Source organism: Phalangium opilio, unplaced genomic scaffold (genome assembly GCF_054372755.1).
Source record: "Phalangium opilio isolate 3A_F unplaced genomic scaffold, DU_Popi_V2 ptg000031l_1, whole genome shotgun sequence".
Classification (NCBI taxonomy): Eukaryota; Metazoa; Arthropoda; class Arachnida; order Opiliones; family Phalangiidae; genus Phalangium; species Phalangium opilio.
The window spans coordinates 2,836,321-2,846,795 of NW_028324158.1; the positions used below are offsets into that span (position 1 = coordinate 2,836,321).

General features: G+C 45.7%; 55 non-coding genes across 55 annotated transcripts; all 55 read left to right on the forward strand.

The window, feature by feature from the left end:
• Nucleotides 1-34: 34 nt before the first annotated feature.
• On the forward strand, nt 35-116 carry TRNAL-UAG (transfer RNA leucine (anticodon UAG)). Its single transcript has one exon. It is a non-coding gene; the product is annotated as a tRNA-Leu (tRNA).
• A 70-nt stretch (nt 117-186) lies between these two features.
• On the forward strand, nt 187-268 carry TRNAL-AAG (transfer RNA leucine (anticodon AAG)). Its single transcript has one exon. It is a non-coding gene; the product is annotated as a tRNA-Leu (tRNA).
• Nucleotides 269-338: 70 nt separating this feature from the next.
• On the forward strand, nt 339-420 carry TRNAL-AAG (transfer RNA leucine (anticodon AAG)). The gene has a single exon. It is a non-coding gene; the product is annotated as a tRNA-Leu (tRNA).
• A 70-nt stretch (nt 421-490) lies between these two features.
• TRNAL-UAG (transfer RNA leucine (anticodon UAG)) lies at nt 491-572 on the forward strand. Its single transcript has one exon. It is a non-coding gene; the product is annotated as a tRNA-Leu (tRNA).
• Nucleotides 573-642: 70 nt separating this feature from the next.
• On the forward strand, nt 643-724 carry TRNAL-AAG (transfer RNA leucine (anticodon AAG)). Its single transcript has one exon. It is a non-coding gene; the product is annotated as a tRNA-Leu (tRNA).
• Nucleotides 725-945: 221 nt separating this feature from the next.
• Nucleotides 946-1,027, forward strand: TRNAL-CAG (transfer RNA leucine (anticodon CAG)). Its single transcript has one exon. It is a non-coding gene; the product is annotated as a tRNA-Leu (tRNA).
• Nucleotides 1,028-1,099: 72 nt separating this feature from the next.
• TRNAL-CAG (transfer RNA leucine (anticodon CAG)) lies at nt 1,100-1,181 on the forward strand. Its single transcript has one exon. It is a non-coding gene; the product is annotated as a tRNA-Leu (tRNA).
• A 70-nt stretch (nt 1,182-1,251) lies between these two features.
• TRNAL-UAG (transfer RNA leucine (anticodon UAG)) lies at nt 1,252-1,333 on the forward strand. Its single transcript has one exon. It is a non-coding gene; the product is annotated as a tRNA-Leu (tRNA).
• Nucleotides 1,334-1,403: 70 nt separating this feature from the next.
• On the forward strand, nt 1,404-1,485 carry TRNAL-AAG (transfer RNA leucine (anticodon AAG)). Its single transcript has one exon. It is a non-coding gene; the product is annotated as a tRNA-Leu (tRNA).
• Nucleotides 1,486-1,706: 221 nt separating this feature from the next.
• On the forward strand, nt 1,707-1,788 carry TRNAL-UAG (transfer RNA leucine (anticodon UAG)). The gene has a single exon. It is a non-coding gene; the product is annotated as a tRNA-Leu (tRNA).
• Nucleotides 1,789-1,858: 70 nt separating this feature from the next.
• Nucleotides 1,859-1,940, forward strand: TRNAL-AAG (transfer RNA leucine (anticodon AAG)). The gene has a single exon. It is a non-coding gene; the product is annotated as a tRNA-Leu (tRNA).
• A 221-nt stretch (nt 1,941-2,161) lies between these two features.
• On the forward strand, nt 2,162-2,243 carry TRNAL-UAG (transfer RNA leucine (anticodon UAG)). The gene has a single exon. It is a non-coding gene; the product is annotated as a tRNA-Leu (tRNA).
• A 70-nt stretch (nt 2,244-2,313) lies between these two features.
• TRNAL-AAG (transfer RNA leucine (anticodon AAG)) lies at nt 2,314-2,395 on the forward strand. Its single transcript has one exon. It is a non-coding gene; the product is annotated as a tRNA-Leu (tRNA).
• A 70-nt stretch (nt 2,396-2,465) lies between these two features.
• On the forward strand, nt 2,466-2,547 carry TRNAL-UAG (transfer RNA leucine (anticodon UAG)). Its single transcript has one exon. It is a non-coding gene; the product is annotated as a tRNA-Leu (tRNA).
• A 70-nt stretch (nt 2,548-2,617) lies between these two features.
• TRNAL-AAG (transfer RNA leucine (anticodon AAG)) lies at nt 2,618-2,699 on the forward strand. Its single transcript has one exon. It is a non-coding gene; the product is annotated as a tRNA-Leu (tRNA).
• Nucleotides 2,700-2,769: 70 nt separating this feature from the next.
• On the forward strand, nt 2,770-2,851 carry TRNAL-AAG (transfer RNA leucine (anticodon AAG)). Its single transcript has one exon. It is a non-coding gene; the product is annotated as a tRNA-Leu (tRNA).
• Nucleotides 2,852-2,921: 70 nt separating this feature from the next.
• Nucleotides 2,922-3,003, forward strand: TRNAL-UAG (transfer RNA leucine (anticodon UAG)). The gene has a single exon. It is a non-coding gene; the product is annotated as a tRNA-Leu (tRNA).
• Nucleotides 3,004-3,225: 222 nt separating this feature from the next.
• Nucleotides 3,226-3,307, forward strand: TRNAL-UAG (transfer RNA leucine (anticodon UAG)). The gene has a single exon. It is a non-coding gene; the product is annotated as a tRNA-Leu (tRNA).
• Nucleotides 3,308-3,377: 70 nt separating this feature from the next.
• On the forward strand, nt 3,378-3,459 carry TRNAL-UAG (transfer RNA leucine (anticodon UAG)). Its single transcript has one exon. It is a non-coding gene; the product is annotated as a tRNA-Leu (tRNA).
• A 70-nt stretch (nt 3,460-3,529) lies between these two features.
• TRNAL-AAG (transfer RNA leucine (anticodon AAG)) lies at nt 3,530-3,611 on the forward strand. The gene has a single exon. It is a non-coding gene; the product is annotated as a tRNA-Leu (tRNA).
• Nucleotides 3,612-3,681: 70 nt separating this feature from the next.
• On the forward strand, nt 3,682-3,763 carry TRNAL-AAG (transfer RNA leucine (anticodon AAG)). The gene has a single exon. It is a non-coding gene; the product is annotated as a tRNA-Leu (tRNA).
• Nucleotides 3,764-3,833: 70 nt separating this feature from the next.
• Nucleotides 3,834-3,915, forward strand: TRNAL-AAG (transfer RNA leucine (anticodon AAG)). The gene has a single exon. It is a non-coding gene; the product is annotated as a tRNA-Leu (tRNA).
• A 70-nt stretch (nt 3,916-3,985) lies between these two features.
• Nucleotides 3,986-4,067, forward strand: TRNAL-AAG (transfer RNA leucine (anticodon AAG)). Its single transcript has one exon. It is a non-coding gene; the product is annotated as a tRNA-Leu (tRNA).
• A 373-nt stretch (nt 4,068-4,440) lies between these two features.
• TRNAL-CAG (transfer RNA leucine (anticodon CAG)) lies at nt 4,441-4,522 on the forward strand. Its single transcript has one exon. It is a non-coding gene; the product is annotated as a tRNA-Leu (tRNA).
• A 72-nt stretch (nt 4,523-4,594) lies between these two features.
• On the forward strand, nt 4,595-4,676 carry TRNAL-CAG (transfer RNA leucine (anticodon CAG)). The gene has a single exon. It is a non-coding gene; the product is annotated as a tRNA-Leu (tRNA).
• A 70-nt stretch (nt 4,677-4,746) lies between these two features.
• TRNAL-UAG (transfer RNA leucine (anticodon UAG)) lies at nt 4,747-4,828 on the forward strand. The gene has a single exon. It is a non-coding gene; the product is annotated as a tRNA-Leu (tRNA).
• Nucleotides 4,829-4,898: 70 nt separating this feature from the next.
• Nucleotides 4,899-4,980, forward strand: TRNAL-AAG (transfer RNA leucine (anticodon AAG)). Its single transcript has one exon. It is a non-coding gene; the product is annotated as a tRNA-Leu (tRNA).
• A 221-nt stretch (nt 4,981-5,201) lies between these two features.
• Nucleotides 5,202-5,283, forward strand: TRNAL-UAG (transfer RNA leucine (anticodon UAG)). The gene has a single exon. It is a non-coding gene; the product is annotated as a tRNA-Leu (tRNA).
• A 70-nt stretch (nt 5,284-5,353) lies between these two features.
• TRNAL-AAG (transfer RNA leucine (anticodon AAG)) lies at nt 5,354-5,435 on the forward strand. The gene has a single exon. It is a non-coding gene; the product is annotated as a tRNA-Leu (tRNA).
• Nucleotides 5,436-5,656: 221 nt separating this feature from the next.
• TRNAL-UAG (transfer RNA leucine (anticodon UAG)) lies at nt 5,657-5,738 on the forward strand. Its single transcript has one exon. It is a non-coding gene; the product is annotated as a tRNA-Leu (tRNA).
• Nucleotides 5,739-5,808: 70 nt separating this feature from the next.
• On the forward strand, nt 5,809-5,890 carry TRNAL-AAG (transfer RNA leucine (anticodon AAG)). Its single transcript has one exon. It is a non-coding gene; the product is annotated as a tRNA-Leu (tRNA).
• Nucleotides 5,891-5,960: 70 nt separating this feature from the next.
• On the forward strand, nt 5,961-6,042 carry TRNAL-UAG (transfer RNA leucine (anticodon UAG)). Its single transcript has one exon. It is a non-coding gene; the product is annotated as a tRNA-Leu (tRNA).
• A 70-nt stretch (nt 6,043-6,112) lies between these two features.
• Nucleotides 6,113-6,194, forward strand: TRNAL-AAG (transfer RNA leucine (anticodon AAG)). Its single transcript has one exon. It is a non-coding gene; the product is annotated as a tRNA-Leu (tRNA).
• Nucleotides 6,195-6,264: 70 nt separating this feature from the next.
• On the forward strand, nt 6,265-6,346 carry TRNAL-AAG (transfer RNA leucine (anticodon AAG)). The gene has a single exon. It is a non-coding gene; the product is annotated as a tRNA-Leu (tRNA).
• Nucleotides 6,347-6,416: 70 nt separating this feature from the next.
• Nucleotides 6,417-6,498, forward strand: TRNAL-UAG (transfer RNA leucine (anticodon UAG)). The gene has a single exon. It is a non-coding gene; the product is annotated as a tRNA-Leu (tRNA).
• A 222-nt stretch (nt 6,499-6,720) lies between these two features.
• On the forward strand, nt 6,721-6,802 carry TRNAL-AAG (transfer RNA leucine (anticodon AAG)). Its single transcript has one exon. It is a non-coding gene; the product is annotated as a tRNA-Leu (tRNA).
• A 221-nt stretch (nt 6,803-7,023) lies between these two features.
• TRNAL-UAG (transfer RNA leucine (anticodon UAG)) lies at nt 7,024-7,105 on the forward strand. The gene has a single exon. It is a non-coding gene; the product is annotated as a tRNA-Leu (tRNA).
• Nucleotides 7,106-7,175: 70 nt separating this feature from the next.
• Nucleotides 7,176-7,257, forward strand: TRNAL-AAG (transfer RNA leucine (anticodon AAG)). Its single transcript has one exon. It is a non-coding gene; the product is annotated as a tRNA-Leu (tRNA).
• A 221-nt stretch (nt 7,258-7,478) lies between these two features.
• Nucleotides 7,479-7,560, forward strand: TRNAL-UAG (transfer RNA leucine (anticodon UAG)). Its single transcript has one exon. It is a non-coding gene; the product is annotated as a tRNA-Leu (tRNA).
• Nucleotides 7,561-7,630: 70 nt separating this feature from the next.
• On the forward strand, nt 7,631-7,712 carry TRNAL-AAG (transfer RNA leucine (anticodon AAG)). Its single transcript has one exon. It is a non-coding gene; the product is annotated as a tRNA-Leu (tRNA).
• A 70-nt stretch (nt 7,713-7,782) lies between these two features.
• On the forward strand, nt 7,783-7,864 carry TRNAL-UAG (transfer RNA leucine (anticodon UAG)). Its single transcript has one exon. It is a non-coding gene; the product is annotated as a tRNA-Leu (tRNA).
• A 70-nt stretch (nt 7,865-7,934) lies between these two features.
• TRNAL-AAG (transfer RNA leucine (anticodon AAG)) lies at nt 7,935-8,016 on the forward strand. Its single transcript has one exon. It is a non-coding gene; the product is annotated as a tRNA-Leu (tRNA).
• A 70-nt stretch (nt 8,017-8,086) lies between these two features.
• Nucleotides 8,087-8,168, forward strand: TRNAL-AAG (transfer RNA leucine (anticodon AAG)). The gene has a single exon. It is a non-coding gene; the product is annotated as a tRNA-Leu (tRNA).
• Nucleotides 8,169-8,238: 70 nt separating this feature from the next.
• Nucleotides 8,239-8,320, forward strand: TRNAL-UAG (transfer RNA leucine (anticodon UAG)). The gene has a single exon. It is a non-coding gene; the product is annotated as a tRNA-Leu (tRNA).
• Nucleotides 8,321-8,542: 222 nt separating this feature from the next.
• TRNAL-UAG (transfer RNA leucine (anticodon UAG)) lies at nt 8,543-8,624 on the forward strand. The gene has a single exon. It is a non-coding gene; the product is annotated as a tRNA-Leu (tRNA).
• Nucleotides 8,625-8,694: 70 nt separating this feature from the next.
• TRNAL-UAG (transfer RNA leucine (anticodon UAG)) lies at nt 8,695-8,776 on the forward strand. Its single transcript has one exon. It is a non-coding gene; the product is annotated as a tRNA-Leu (tRNA).
• Nucleotides 8,777-8,998: 222 nt separating this feature from the next.
• Nucleotides 8,999-9,080, forward strand: TRNAL-AAG (transfer RNA leucine (anticodon AAG)). The gene has a single exon. It is a non-coding gene; the product is annotated as a tRNA-Leu (tRNA).
• A 70-nt stretch (nt 9,081-9,150) lies between these two features.
• Nucleotides 9,151-9,232, forward strand: TRNAL-CAG (transfer RNA leucine (anticodon CAG)). Its single transcript has one exon. It is a non-coding gene; the product is annotated as a tRNA-Leu (tRNA).
• A 70-nt stretch (nt 9,233-9,302) lies between these two features.
• On the forward strand, nt 9,303-9,384 carry TRNAL-AAG (transfer RNA leucine (anticodon AAG)). The gene has a single exon. It is a non-coding gene; the product is annotated as a tRNA-Leu (tRNA).
• A 70-nt stretch (nt 9,385-9,454) lies between these two features.
• On the forward strand, nt 9,455-9,536 carry TRNAL-AAG (transfer RNA leucine (anticodon AAG)). The gene has a single exon. It is a non-coding gene; the product is annotated as a tRNA-Leu (tRNA).
• A 70-nt stretch (nt 9,537-9,606) lies between these two features.
• On the forward strand, nt 9,607-9,688 carry TRNAL-AAG (transfer RNA leucine (anticodon AAG)). The gene has a single exon. It is a non-coding gene; the product is annotated as a tRNA-Leu (tRNA).
• A 222-nt stretch (nt 9,689-9,910) lies between these two features.
• TRNAL-CAG (transfer RNA leucine (anticodon CAG)) lies at nt 9,911-9,992 on the forward strand. The gene has a single exon. It is a non-coding gene; the product is annotated as a tRNA-Leu (tRNA).
• A 70-nt stretch (nt 9,993-10,062) lies between these two features.
• TRNAL-AAG (transfer RNA leucine (anticodon AAG)) lies at nt 10,063-10,144 on the forward strand. The gene has a single exon. It is a non-coding gene; the product is annotated as a tRNA-Leu (tRNA).
• Nucleotides 10,145-10,214: 70 nt separating this feature from the next.
• Nucleotides 10,215-10,296, forward strand: TRNAL-AAG (transfer RNA leucine (anticodon AAG)). Its single transcript has one exon. It is a non-coding gene; the product is annotated as a tRNA-Leu (tRNA).
• A 70-nt stretch (nt 10,297-10,366) lies between these two features.
• Nucleotides 10,367-10,448, forward strand: TRNAL-UAG (transfer RNA leucine (anticodon UAG)). The gene has a single exon. It is a non-coding gene; the product is annotated as a tRNA-Leu (tRNA).
• Nucleotides 10,449-10,475: the final 27 nt, after the last annotated feature.

The window sequence follows — 10,475 nt, forward strand, 5'->3', positions numbered from 1 at the left end:
CTTGCTTATTTGTCTGAGTTGACAAGTGTGTTCAGGTAGAGTGGCCGAGTGGTCTAAGGCGCTGGTTTTAGGCACCAGTCTCTTCGGAGGCGTGGGTTCGAATCCAACCTCTATCAGACTCATGCATTTTGTTAGTTTAATAACATGAAGCTCTTGCTTATTTGTCTGAGTTGACGTTTGTGTTCTGGTAGAGTGGCCGAGTGGTCTAAGGCGCTGGTTTAAGGCACCAGTCTCTTCGGAGGCGTGGGTTCAAATCCCACCTCTATCAGACTCATGCATTTTGTTAGTTTAATAACATGAAGCTCTTGCTTATTTGTCTGAGTTGACAAGTGTGTTAAGGTAGAGTGGCCGAGTGGTCTAAGGCGCTGGTTTAAGGCACCAGTCTCTTCGGAGGCGTGGGTTCGAATCCCACCTCTATCAGACTCATGCATTATCTTAGTTTAATAACATGAAGCTCTTGCTTATTTGTCTGAGTTGACAAGTGTGTTCAGGTAGAGTGGCCGAGTGGTCTAAGGCGCTGGTTTTAGGCACCAGTCTCTTCGGAGGCGTGGGTTCGAATCCCACCTCTATCAGACTCATGCATTTTGTTAGTTTAATAACATGAAGCTCTTGCTTATTTGTCTGAGTTGACGTGTGTGTTCAGGTAGAGTGGCCGAGTGGTCTAAGGCGCTGGTTTAAGGCACCAGTCTCTTCGGAGGCGTGGGTTCGAATCCCACCTCTATCAGACTCATGCATTTTGTTAGTTTAATAACATGAAGCTCTTGCTTATTTGTCTGAGTTGACGTGTGTGTTCAGGTAGAGTGGCCGAGTGGTCTAAGGCGCCGGTTTCAGGTACCAGTCTCTTCGGAGGCGTGGTTTCGAAACTCACCTCTATCAGTCTGTTGTGTTTTTAAGAATTTTAAAGTGAAGATTTTGCTTAATAGACTGAGTTTACTTTTGTTTTCAGGTAGAGTGGCCGAGTGGTCTATGGCGCTGGTATCAGGTACCAGTCTCTTCGGAGGCGTGGGTTTGAATCCCACCTCTATCACACTCATGCATTTTCTTAGTTTAATAACATGAAGCTCTTGCTTATTTGTCTTAGTTGACGAGTGTTTGTCCAGGTAGAGTGGCCGAGTGGTCTAAGGCGCTGGTTTCAGGTACCAGTCTCTTCGGAGGCGTGGGTTCGAATCCCACCTCTATCATACTCATGCATTTTCTTAGTTTAATAACATGAAGCTCTTGCTTATTTGTCTGAGTTGACAAGTGTGTTCAGGTAGAGTGGCCGAGTGGTCTAAGGCAATGGTTTTAGGCACCAGTCTCTTCGGAGGCGTGGGTTCGAATCCCACCTCTATCAGACTCATGCATTTTGTTAGTTTAATAACATGAAGCTCTTGCTTATTTGTCTGAGTTGACGTGTGTGTTCAGGTAGAGTGGCCGAGTGGTCTAAGGCGCTGGTTTAAGGCACCAGTCTCTTCGGAGGCGTGGGTTCGAATCCCACCTCTATCAGACTCATGCATTTTGTTAGTTTAATAACATGAAGCTCTTGCTTATTTGTCTGAGTTGACGTGTGTGTTCAGGTAGAGTGGCCGAGTGGTCTAAGGCGCCGGTTTCAGGTACCAGTCTCTTCGGAGGCGTGGTTTCGAAACTCACCTCTATCAGTCTGTTGTGTTTTTAAGAATTTTAAAGTGAAGATTTTGCTTAATAGACTGAGTTTACTTTTGCTTTCAGGTAGAGTGGCCGAGTGGTCTAAGGCGCTGGTTTTAGGCACCGGTCTCTTCGATGGCGTGGATTCGAATCCCACCTCTATCAGACTCATGCATTTTGTTAGTTTAATAACATGAAGCTTTTGCTTATTTGTCTTAGTTGACGTGTGTGTTCAGGTAGAGTGGCCGAGTGGTCTAAGGCGCAAGTTTAAGGCACCAGTCTCTTCGGAGGCGTGGGTTCGAATCCCACCTCTATCAGACTCATGCATTATCTTAGTTTAATAACATGAAGCTCTAGCTTATTTGTCTGAGTTGAAAAGTGTGTTCATTTAGAGTGGCCGTGTGGTCTAAGGTGCTGGTTTCAGGTACCAGTCTCTTCGGAGGCGTGGTTTCGAATCTCACCTCTATCAGTCTGTTGTGTTTTTAAGAATTTTAAAGTGAAGATTTTGCTTAATAGACTGAGTTTACTTTTGTTTTCAGGTAGAGTGGCCGAGTGGTCTAAGGCGCTGGTTTTAGGCACCGGTCTCTTCGAAGGCGTGGGTTCGAATCCCACCTCTATCAGACTCATGCATTTTATTAATTTAATAACATGAAGCTCTTGCTTATTTGTCTTAGTTGACGTGTGTGTTCAGGTAGAGTGGCCGAGTGGTCTAAGGCGCTGGTTTAAGGCACCAGTCTCTTCGGAGGCGTGGGTTCGAATCCCACCTTTATCACACTCATGCATTTTCTTAGTTTAATAACATGAAGCTCTTGCTTATTTGTCTGAGTTGACAAGTGTGTTCAGGTAGAGTGGCCGAGTGGTCTAAGGCGCTGGTTTTAGGCACCAGTCTCTTCGGAGGCGTGGGTTCGAATCCCACCTCTATCAGACTCATGCATTTTGTTAGTTTAATAACATGAAGCTCTTGCTTATTTGTCTGAGTTGACGTGTGTGTTCAGGTAGAGTGGCCGAGTGGTCTAAGGCACTCGTTTAAGGCACCAGTCTCTTCGGAGGCGTGGGTTCGAAACCCACCTCTATCAGACTCATGCATTTTCTTAGTTTAATAACATGAAGCTCTTGCTTATTTGTCTGAGTTGACAAGTGTGTTCAGGTAGAGTTGCCGAGTGGTCTAAGGCGCTGGTTTAAGGCACCAGTCTCTTCGGAGGCGTGGGTTCGAATCCCACCTCTATCAGACTCATGCATTTTCTTAGTTTAATAACATGAAGCTCTTGCTTATTTGTCTGAGTTGACAAGTGTGTTAAGGTAGAGTGGCCGAGTGGTCTAAGGCGCTGGTTTTAGGCACCAGTCTCTTCGGAGGCGTGAGTTCTAATCCCACCTCTATCAGAGTCATGCATTATCTTAGTTTAATAACATGAAGCTCTTGCTTATTTGTCTGAGTTGAAAAGTGTGTTCATTTAGAGTGGCCGTGTGGTCTAAGGCGCTGGTTTAAGGCACCAGTCTCTTCAGAGGCGTGCGTTCGAAACCCACCTCTATCAGACTCACGCATTTTCTTAGTTTAATAACATGAAGCTCTTGCTTATTTGTCTGAGTTGACAAGTGTGTTCAGGTAGAGTGGCTGAGTGGTCTAAGGCGCTGGTTTTAGGCACCAGTCTCTTCGGAGGCGTGGGTTCGAATCCCACCTCTATCAGACTCATGCATTTTGTTAGTTTAATAACATGAAGCTCTTGCTTATTTGTCTGAGTTGACGTGTGTGTTCAGGTAGAGTGGCCGAGTGGTCTAAGGCGCTGGTTTTAGGCACCAGTCTCTTCGGAGTCGTGGGTTCGAATCCCACCTCTATCAGACTCATGCATTTTGTTAGTTTAATAACATGAAGCTCTTGCTTATTTGTCTGAGTTGACGTGTGTGTTCAGGTAGAGTGGCCGAGTGGTCTAAGGCGCTGGTTTAAGGCACCAGTCTCTTCGGAGGCGTGGGTTCGAAACCCACCTCTATAAGACTCATGCATTTTCTTAGTTTAATAACATGAAGCTCTTGCTTATTTGTCTGAGTTGACAAGTGTGTTCAGGTAGAGTGGCCGAGTGGTCTAAGGCGCTGGTTTAAGGCACCAGTCTCTTCGGAGGCGTGGGTTCGAATCCCACCTCTATCAGACTCATGCATTTTCTTAGTTTAATAACATGAAGCTCTTGCTTATTTGTCTGAGTTGACGTGTGTGTTCAGGTAGAGTGGCCGAGTGGTCTAAGGCGCTGGTTTAAGGCACCAGTCTCTTCGGAGGCGTGGGTTCGAATCAAACCTCTATCAGAGTCATGCATTATCTTAGTTAATTAACATGAAGCTCTTGCCTATTTGTCTGAGTTGAAAGGTGTGTTCATATAGAGTGGCCGTGTGGTCTAAGGCGCTGGTTTAAGGCACCAGTCTCTTCAGAGGCGTGGGTTCGAATCCCACCTCTATCAGACTCATGCATTTTCTTAGTTTAGTAACATGAAGCTCTTGTTTATTTGTCTGAGTTGACAAGTGTGTTAAGGTAGAGTGGCCGAGTGGTCTAGGGCGCTGGTTTTAGGCACCGGTCTCTTCGATGGCGTGGATTCGAATCCCACCTCTATCAGACTCATGCATTATCTTAGTTTAATAACATGCAGCTCTTGCTTATTTGTCTGAGTTGAAAAGTGTGTTCATTTAGAGTGGCCGTGTGGTCTAAGGTGCTGGTTTCAGGTACCAGTCTCTTCGGAGGCGTGGTTTCGAATCTCACCTCTATCAGTCTGTTGTGTTTTTAAGAATTTTAAAGTGAAGATTTTGCTTAATAGACTGAGTTTACTTTTGTTTTCAGGTAGAGTGGCCGAGTGGTCTATGGCGCTGGTATCAGGTACCAGTCTCTTCGGAGGCGTGGGTTTGAATCCCACCTCTATCACACTCATGCATTTTCTTAGTTTAATAACATGAAGCTCTTGCTTATTTGTCTTAGTTGACGAGTGTTTGTCCAGGTAGAGTGGCCGAGTGGTCTAAGGCGCTGGTTTCAGGTACCAGTCTCTTCGGAGGCGTGGGTTCGAATCCCACCTCTATCATACTCATGCATTTTCTTAGTTTAATAACATGAAGCTCTTGCTTATTTGTCTGAGTTGACAAGTGTGTTCAGGTAGAGTGGCCGAGTGGTCTAAGGCAATGGTTTTAGGCACCAGTCTCTTCGGAGGCGTGGGTTCGAATCCCACCTCTATCAGACTCATGCATTTTGTTAGTTTAATAACATGAAGCTCTTGCTTATTTGTCTGAGTTGACGTGTGTGTTCAGGTAGAGTGGCCGAGTGGTCTAAGGCGCTGGTTTAAGGCACCAGTCTCTTCGGAGGCGTGGGTTCGAATCCCACCTCTATCAGACTCATGCATTTTGTTAGTTTAATAACATGAAGCTCTTGCTTATTTGTCTGAGTTGACGTGTGTGTTCAGGTAGAGTGGCCGAGTGGTCTAAGGCGCCGGTTTCAGGTACCAGTCTCTTCGGAGGCGTGGTTTCGAAACTCACCTCTATCAGTCTGTTGTGTTTTTAAGAATTTTAAAGTGAAGATTTTGCTTAATAGACTGAGTTTACTTTTGCTTTCAGGTAGAGTGGCCGAGTGGTCTAAGGCGCTGGTTTTAGGCACCGGTCTCTTCGATGGCGTGGATTCGAATCCCACCTCTATCAGACTCATGCATTTTGTTAGTTTAATAACATGAAGCTTTTGCTTATTTGTCTTAGTTGACGTGTGTGTTCAGGTAGAGTGGCCGAGTGGTCTAAGGCGCTGGTTTAAGGCACCAGTCTCTTCGGAGGCGTGGGTTCGAATCCCACCTCTATCAGACTCATGCATTATCTTAGTTTAATAACATGAAGCTCTAGCTTATTTGTCTGAGTTGAAAAGTGTGTTCATTTAGAGTGGCCGTGTGGTCTAAGGTGCTGGTTTCAGGTACCAGTCTCTTCGGAGGCGTGGTTTCGAATCTCACCTCTATCAGTCTGTTGTGTTTTTAAGAATTTTAAAGTGAAGATTTTGCTTAATAGACTGAGTTTACTTTTGTTTTCAGGTAGAGTGGCCGAGTGGTCTAAGGCGCTGGTTTTAGGCACCGGTCTCTTCGAAGGCGTGGGTTCGAATCCCACCTCTATCAGACTCATGCATTTTATTAATTTAATAACATGAAGCTCTTGCTTATTTGTCTATGTTGACGTGTGTGTTCAGGTAGAGTGGCCGAGTGGTCTAAGGCGCTGGTTTAAGGCACCAGTCTCTTCGGAGGCGTGGGTTCGAATCCCACCTTTATCACACTCATGCATTTTCTTAGTTTAATAACATGAAGCTCTTGCTTATTTGTCTGAGTTGACAAGTGTGTTCAGGTAGAGTGGCCGAGTGGTCTAAGGCGCTGGTTTTAGGCACCAGTCTCTTCGGAGGCGTGGGTTCGAATCCCACCTCTATCAGACTCATGCATTTTGTTAGTTTAATAACATGAAGCTCTTGCTTATTTGTCTGAGTTGACGTGTGTGTTCAGGTAGAGTGGCCGAGTGGTCTAAGGCGCTGGTTTAAGGCACCAGTCTCTTCGGAGGCGTGGGTTCGAAACCCACCTCTATCAGACAGATGCATTTTCTTAGTTTAATAACATGAAGCTCTTGCTTATTTGTCTGAGTTGACAAGTGTGTTCAGGTAGAGTGGCCGAGTGGTCTAAGGCGCTGGTTTAAGGCACCAGTCTCTTCGGAGGCGTGGGTTCGAATCCCACCTCTATCAGACTCATGCATTTTCTTAGTTTAATAACATGAAGCTCTTGCTTATTTGTCTGAGTTGACAAGTGTGTTAAGGTAGAGTGGCCGAGTGGTCTAAGGCGCTGGTTTTAGGCACCAGTCTCTTCGGAGGCGTGAGTTCGAATCCCACCTCTATCAGAGTCATGCATTATCTTAGTTTAATAACATGAAGCTCTTGCTTATTTGTCTGAGTTGAAAAGTGTGTTCATTTAGAGTGGCCGTGTGGTCTAAGGCGCTGGTTTAAGGCACCAGTCTCTTCGGAGGCGTGGGTTCGAATCCCACCTCTATCAGACTCATGCATTTTGTTAGTTTAATAACATGAAGCTCTTGCTTATTTGTCTGAGTTGACGTGTGTGTTCAGGTAGAGTGGTCGAGTGGTCTAAGGCGCTGGTTTAAGGCACCAGTCTCTTCGGAGGCGTGGGTTCGAATCCCACCTCTATCAGACTCATGCATTTTGTTAGTTTAATAACATGAAGCTCTTGCTTATTTGTCTGAGTTGACGTGTGTGTTCAGGTAGAGTGGCCGAGTGGTCTAAGGCGCCGGTTTCAGGTACCAGTCTCTTCGGAGGCGTGGTTTCGAAACTCACCTCTATCAGTCTGTTGTGTTTTTAAGAATTTTAAAGTGAAGATTTTGCTTAATAGACTGAGTTTACTTTTGCTTTCAGGTAGAGTGGCCGAGTGGTCTAAGGCGCTGGTTTTAGGCACCGGTCTCTTCGATGGCGTGGATTCGAATCCCACCTCTATCAGACTCATGCATTTTGTTAGTTTAATAACATGAAGCTTTTGCTTATTTGTCTTAGTTGACGTGTGTGTTCAGGTAGAGTGGCCGAGTGGTCTAAGGCGCTGGTTTAAGGCACCAGTCTCTTCGGAGGCGTGGGTTCGAATCCCACCTCTATCAGACTCATGCATTATCTTAGTTTAATAACATGAAGCTCTAGCTTATTTGTCTGAGTTGAAAAGTGTGTTCATTTAGAGTGGCCGTGTGGTCTAAGGTGCTGGTTTCAGGTACCAGTCTCTTCGGAGGCGTGGTTTCGAATCTCACCTCTATCAGTCTGTTGTGTTTTTAAGAATTTTAAAGTGAAGATTTTGCTTAATAGACTGAGTTTACTTTTGTTTTCAGGTAGAGTGGCCGAGTGGTCTAAGGCGCTGGTTTTAGGCACCGGTCTCTTCGAAGGCGTGGGTTCGAATCCCACCTCTATCAGACTCATGCATTTTATTAATTTAATAACATGAAGCTCTTGCTTATTTGTCTTAGTTGACGTGTGTGTTCAGGTAGAGTGGCCGAGTGGTCTAAGGCGCTGGTTTAAGGCACCAGTCTCTTCGGAGGCGTGGGTTCGAATCCCACCTTTATCACACTCATGCATTTTCTTAGTTTAATAACATGAAGCTCTTGCTTATTTGTCTGAGTTGACAAGTGTGTTCAGGTAGAGTGGCCGAGTGGTCTAAGGCGCTGGTTTTAGGCACCAGTCTCTTCGGAGGCGTGGGTTCGAATCCCACCTCTATCAGACTCATGCATTTTGTTAGTTTAATAACATGAAGCTCTTGCTTATTTGTCTGAGTTGACGTGTGTGTTCAGGTAGAGTGGCCGAGTGGTCTAAGGCGCTGGTTTAAGGCACCAGTCTCTTCGGAGGCGTGGGTTCGAAACCCACCTCTATCAGACTGATGCATTTTCTTAGTTTAATAACATGAAGCTCTTGCTTATTTGTCTGAGTTGACAAGTGTGTTCAGGTAGAGTGGCCGAGTGGTCTAAGGCGCTGGTTTAAGGCACCAGTCTCTTCGGAGGCGTGGGTTCGAATCCCACCTCTATCAGACTCATGCATTTTCTTAGTTTAATAACATGAAGCTCTTGCTTATTTGTCTGAGTTGACAAGTGTGTTAAGGTAGAGTGGCCGAGTGGTCTAAGGCGCTGGTTTTAGGCACCAGTCTCTTCGGAGGCGTGAGTTCGAATCCCACCTCTATCAGAGTCATGCATTATCTTAGTTTAATAACATGAAGCTCTTGCTTATTTGTCTGAGTTGAAAAGTGTGTTCATTTAGAGTGGCCGTGTGGTCTAAGGCGCTGGTTTAAGGCACCAGTCTCTTCGGAGGCGTGCGTTCGAAACCCACCTCTATCAGACTCACGCATTTTCTTAGTTTAATAACATGAAGCTCTTGCTTATTTGTCTGAGTTGACAAGTGTGTTCAGGTAGAGTGGCTGAGTGAACTAAGGCGCTGGTTTTAGGCACCAGTCTCTTCGGAGGCGTGGGTTCGAATCCCACCTCTATCAGACTCATGCATTTTGTTAGTTTAATAACATGAAGCTCTTGCTTATTTGTCTGAGTTGACGTGTGTGTTCAGGTAGAGTGGCCGAGTGGTCTAAGGCGCTGGTTTTAGGCACCAGTCTCTTCGGAGTCGTGGGTTCGAATCCCACCTCAATCAGACTCATGCATTTTGTTAGTTTAATAACATGAAGCTCTTGCTTATTTGTCTGAGTTGACGTGTGTGTTCAGGTAGAGTGGCCGAGTGGTCTAAGGCGCTGGATTAAGGCACCAGTCTCTTCGGAGGCGTGAGTTCGAAACCCACCTCTATAAGACTCATGCATTTTCTTAGTTTAATAACATGAAGCTCTTGCTTATTTGTCTGAGTTGACAAGTGTGTTCAGGTAGAGTGGCCGAGTGGTCTAAGGCGCTGGTTTAAGGCACCAGTCTCTTCGGAGGCGTGGGTTCGAATCCCACCTCTATCAGACTCATGCATTTTCCTAGTTTAGTAACATGAAGCTCTTGTTTATTTGTCTGAGTTGACAAGTGTGTTAAGGTAGAGTGGCCGAGTGGTCTAAGGCGCTGGTTTCAGGTACCAGTCTCTTCGGAGGCGTGGGTTCGAATCCCACCTCTATCAGACTCATGCATTTTGTTAGTTTAATAACATGAAGCTCTTGCTTATTTGTCTGAGTTGACGTGTGTGTTCAGGTAGAGTGGCCGAGTGGTCTAAGGCGCTGGTTTAAGGCACCAGTCTCTTCGGAGGCGTGGGTTCGAAACCCACCTCTATCAGACTCATGCATTTTCTTAGTTTAATAACATGAAGCTCTTGCTTATTTGTCTGAGTTGACAAGTGTGTTCAGGTGGAGTGGCCGAGTGGTCGAAGGCGCTGGTTTAAGGCACCAGTCTCTTCGGAGGCGTGGGTTCGAATCCCACCTCTATCAGACTCATGCATTTTCTTAGTTTAATAACATGAAGCTCTTGCTTATTTGTCTGAGTTGACGTGTGTGTTCAGGTAGAGTGGCCGAGTGGTCTAAGGCGCTGGTTTAAGGCACCAGTCTCTTCGGAGGCGTGGGTTCGAATCCCACCTCTATCAGAGTCATGCATTATCTTAGTTAATTAACATGAAGCTCTTGCCTATTTGTCTGAGTTGAAAGGTGTGTTTATTTAGAGTGGCCGTGTGGTCTAAGGCGCTGGTTTAAGGCACCAGTCTCTTTGGAGGCGTGGGTTCGAATCCCACCTCTATCAGACTCATGCATTTTCTTAGTTTAGTAACATGAAGCTCTTGTTTATTTGTCTGAGTTGACGTGTGTGTTCAGGTAGAGTGGCCGAGTGGTCTAAGGCGCTGGTTTCAGGTACCAGTCTCTTCGGAGGCGTGGGTTCGAATCCCACCTCTATCAGACTCATGCATTTTGTTAGTTTAATAACATGAAGCTCTTGCTTATTTGTCTGAGTTGACGTGTGTGTTCAGGTAGAGTGGCCGAGTGGTCTAAGGCGCTGGTTTAAGGCACCAGTCTCTTCGGAGGCGTGGGTTCGAAACCCACCTCTATCAGACTCATGCATTTTCTTAGTTTAATAACATGAAGCTCTTGCTTATTTGTCTGAGTTGACAAGTGTGTTCAGGTAGAGTGGCCGAGTGCTCTAATGCGCTGGTTTAAGGCACCAGTCTCTTCGGAGGCGTGGGTTCGAATCCCACCTCTATCAGACTCATGCATTTTCTTAGTTTAATAACATGAAGCTCTTGCTTATTTGTCTGAGTTGACAAGTGTGTTAAGGTAGAGTGGCCGAGTGGTCTAAGGCGCTGGTTTTAGGCACCAGTCTCTTCGGAGGCGTGGGTTCGAATCCCACCTCTATCAGACTCATGCATTTTGTTAGTTTAATAA